This window comes from Myotis daubentonii, chromosome 8 (assembly GCF_963259705.1).
Source record: "Myotis daubentonii chromosome 8, mMyoDau2.1, whole genome shotgun sequence".
In the NCBI taxonomy this organism is placed as follows: Eukaryota; Metazoa; Chordata; class Mammalia; order Chiroptera; family Vespertilionidae; genus Myotis; species Myotis daubentonii.
The window spans coordinates 83,102,834-83,106,482 of NC_081847.1; the positions used below are offsets into that span (position 1 = coordinate 83,102,834).

Genomic DNA, 3,649 nt, shown 5'->3' on the forward strand with positions numbered 1-3,649 from the left:
TTTATAATTTTATTCGACAATTAGCAGTTAGTTCTCATCCACATTAACTGTTTCTAGGTTTTTGAAAGCGGGGACAGGTATGTAGGTGACCAACATATAGAGCTTGTTTGGTGAAGTTTCATCCTTATTGTGTTCTGGACAACTGCACCGGATACAGTATGGGACATTCCTTATTCCTTTGGCCCAGACAGCTTGGTTGAGCCTGGTGTCAATGCACATATCTGGAGCTCCCATCTCCTTCATGGCAAATTTCTAGATCTCTCTGAGTGCTTGAGGGGTGCACTCCTTGAAACCCACTCCATGGATGTGCCTGTGAAGGTTGGTGGTGTATTCTCTGGTCACTATCTCGTTGATGGCAGAATGTCCCTTGTTCTTCTCACCGCCCTTCTTTGTGGGAGTCATTATTGCCAGGGCCAAGTTGGAAAGCTCTCATTTTTAATTTTAGTAAATATCAAAATGCCCTCCAATGGGTTATATTAATTTTATTGCACCTTTCATAATTTAAAATAATTTTTAAGCTCAGAAAAAAATTCCAATCAATTAAAAATGAAAACCAGACATCCATAAAAGGAGTATAATTCACATATTATATTATGGCATCCCCAAATGTAATATGACCATGATTCCTAAGTCAGCCAGCATCTGGAACAGCGCTTGTCATAAGGGCTTCAGTGAAAGCTGCTGAACCAGGAAGGAGCCCTGGGCGGACCTTAAACTTGCTCAGGAAAATTAGATTCCAAGGATCTCTGTTGCCATCTGGTGGCAACTCCCCATTGGTGAAACCTCCTATGACACAATTTCCAAGAAGTCATTCATTCTAGTTAATTACTTCCTGTACATTATTCTGTATGAGGCATTATTTCATCATTCATGATTATTAAATGCATTTTAAAAATTACTTTTAAAAATCATGTTACTTCTAAATTATTTCCATTTCTTGAAACAATTAGCTGACAGTGAGAGTAATTAACAAAAATATCCAACCTACATTTTTTAAAAAGACTTGTATAGAGGGGATCTCTTTTGTTAATCTTTTACTTCTACAGGAAGAAAGACATAAAACTGTATTTTCCTATTATTTTCCCTTTCACTATTTTATTTCCTAAGAAAAAAGTTTAAATGAGTCATAGAAACAGTTATTTGCACCCTCAAAACATCAGACACTGCTGGTGTCCTGCTTGTATCCTCTGAGCACTTATTTCTGAGTATGCAGACCCAAATTCCAGCAGCTAGCCCTCTGAGCCACAGCGCTCTCTTTGGCCAATGTAAGACAGGCTGAAAGTGCCAGGGGAATAATGCACTGCCCTGAACTGAAAGCAACGCTCAACCAGTGGCAGATGAGAGCTGGCGTATAAATAGTTACAGGTTGAATTGTATCCCCAAATATGTATATGTTGAAATACTAACCCCCAGCACTTCAGAATGTGGCTTTATTTGGAAACAAGATCTTTTCCAGGGGTAATCAAGTCAAAATGAGGTCATAAGGGTGGGCTCTCATTCAGTACGGCTGGTGTCCTTATAAAAAGGGGGGCGGGGAATTGGGACACCGAGACACACACAGAGGGAAGACAGCCATCTACCAGGCAAGGATGCCTAGAGCAGATCCCTCCCTCACAGCCCACACAAGCAGCCAGCCCTGCTGACACTTTGATTTTAGAATTCTCAGCTGTGAGGCAATAAACGTCTATCATTTTAGCCACCTAATTTGTGGTACAGCAGCTTTAGCAAACTAAATACCTGGCTCCCTCACCTGCCCGGTGGAAGAACAGAGGCATGTGTTCTGTGCTATTTCCCAGGGGGGAGTCAATTCATTTCCCACAGTGGCCACTATTTTTCACTTCTCTTTCCTTTTTGACTTCCCATTTTTAACACCGGTGTTCGCTGGACTCACTTCCTAGATAAGCAACTAGATCTCAAGTCCTTGTCTCTAGGCCTCCTTCTGGGATAACCCAAACTAAGACAGTTAGTATTAGAAATGGAGCTCAGATGTCAGGATCAGATACTGGAATTAGATTCATTCCCAGTAAGATGGTAACAAGGGTCTCACTGTTTATGGAAGTAGAATGGTAAGAAACTCTAATCTAAAGCATCACAATTAGTCCTGACCGATTTGGCTCAGTGGATAGAGCATCAGCCTGCGGACTGAAGGGTCCCAGGTTCGATTCTGGTCAAGGGCATGTACCTTGGTTGCGGGCACAACCCCAGTGGGGAGTGTGCAGGAAGCAGCTGAATTGATGTTTCTCTCTCATCGATGTTTCTAACTCTCTATCACTCTCTTTCTCCCTTCCTCTCTGTAAAAAAAATCAATAAAATATACTTACAAAAAATAAAGCATCACAATTATTATTCATCTATGGTGAGTCAGGGTAGGATTCAGGGGAAGGGCAGCTACCATATAGAAGCACACATGCACAAAAATATGTAAGTATGGTCACTTGCAAGCATTGTTTTTATTAGTGGAAAAATTGAAAATAACAATGACCATCGGAAGTTGGTTTAAATAAAGTTATGGAACGTTTAATTAAAGGAAAAATGAAGTAGAGCTATCTGTCCTTACAAGGAAATATCTCCAAGATTTATAAATGAAAAGGTCACCAGTGCCCTAAGTGGTTTGGCTCAGTGGCTAGAGCGTCAGTCTGCAGACTGAAAGGTCCCAGATTCGATTCCGGTCAAGGGCATGTACCTTGGTTGCAGGCACATCCCCAGTAGGAGGTGTGCAGGAGGCAGCTGATTGATGTTTCTCTCCCATTGATGTTTCTAACTCTCTATCCCTCTCCCTTCCTCTCTGTAAAAAAATCAATAAAATATATTTTTTTAAAAAAGGTCACCAGTAATATATGCATAGACATTGGCTATCTATATCATAAAAGGCCTGTAGTTGTGATGCCGTAATGGCGGAACAACCAAACAACCGATCACTAGAAGGTGCATGGAGCACCTCTCGCAGGGCCAGGACTTGCGGCTTGCACGGCAAGGTGGGGCTCATGCGGGGCTGGCAGGGCTGGTGTGGCAGAGGTGGGGCCTGTGGTTCGCACGGTAGAGGCAGGGCCTGTGGCTCGTGCAGGGCAGGTCTGGGGTCCCACAGCTCGCACAGGGTGGGTCTTGGTCTTGTGTGATTTCAGGCGCTGGGCCTCTAGTTTCAGATATTTGTACATGTGTAGAAAACGTGTGAAAGGAAGTACACTGCACTGTTAATAATGGTTAACTCTAGGGTGAGGAGTGTTAACTTCTTATTAGATACTAGAGGCCCGGTGCACAAAAATTTGTGCACTTGGGGGGGGGGGTGTCCCTCTCCCCGGCCTGTGCCCTCTCACAGTCTGGGACCCCTCAGGGGATGACCACCTGCTGACTTAGGCCCGCTCCCCAGGGGATTGAGCCTAAGATGGCAATCAGACATCCCTCTGGCAGCACAGCAGCCCTTGGGGGATGTCCACTTGCCAGTGGGGAGCAGGCCTAAACTGCAGTCGGACATCCTTAGTGCTGCTGAGGAGGCAGGAGAGGTTCCCACCACCACCGCTGTACTGGCAGCCATCAGCCTGGCTTGTGGCTGAGCAGAGCTCCTCCCATGTGAGAGCGCCCTGACCACCAGAGGGCAGCTCCTGCATTGAGCGTCTGCCCCCTGGTGGTCAGTGTGTGTCATAGTGACCAG

The 3,649-nt window shown here is 44.7% G+C and overlaps 1 pseudogene; it reads right to left on the reverse strand.

The window, feature by feature from the left end:
• On the reverse strand, positions 1 to 1,531 carry LOC132239064 (large ribosomal subunit protein eL31-like; annotated as a pseudogene).
• Between the last annotated feature and the right edge of the window lie 2,118 nt (positions 1,532 to 3,649).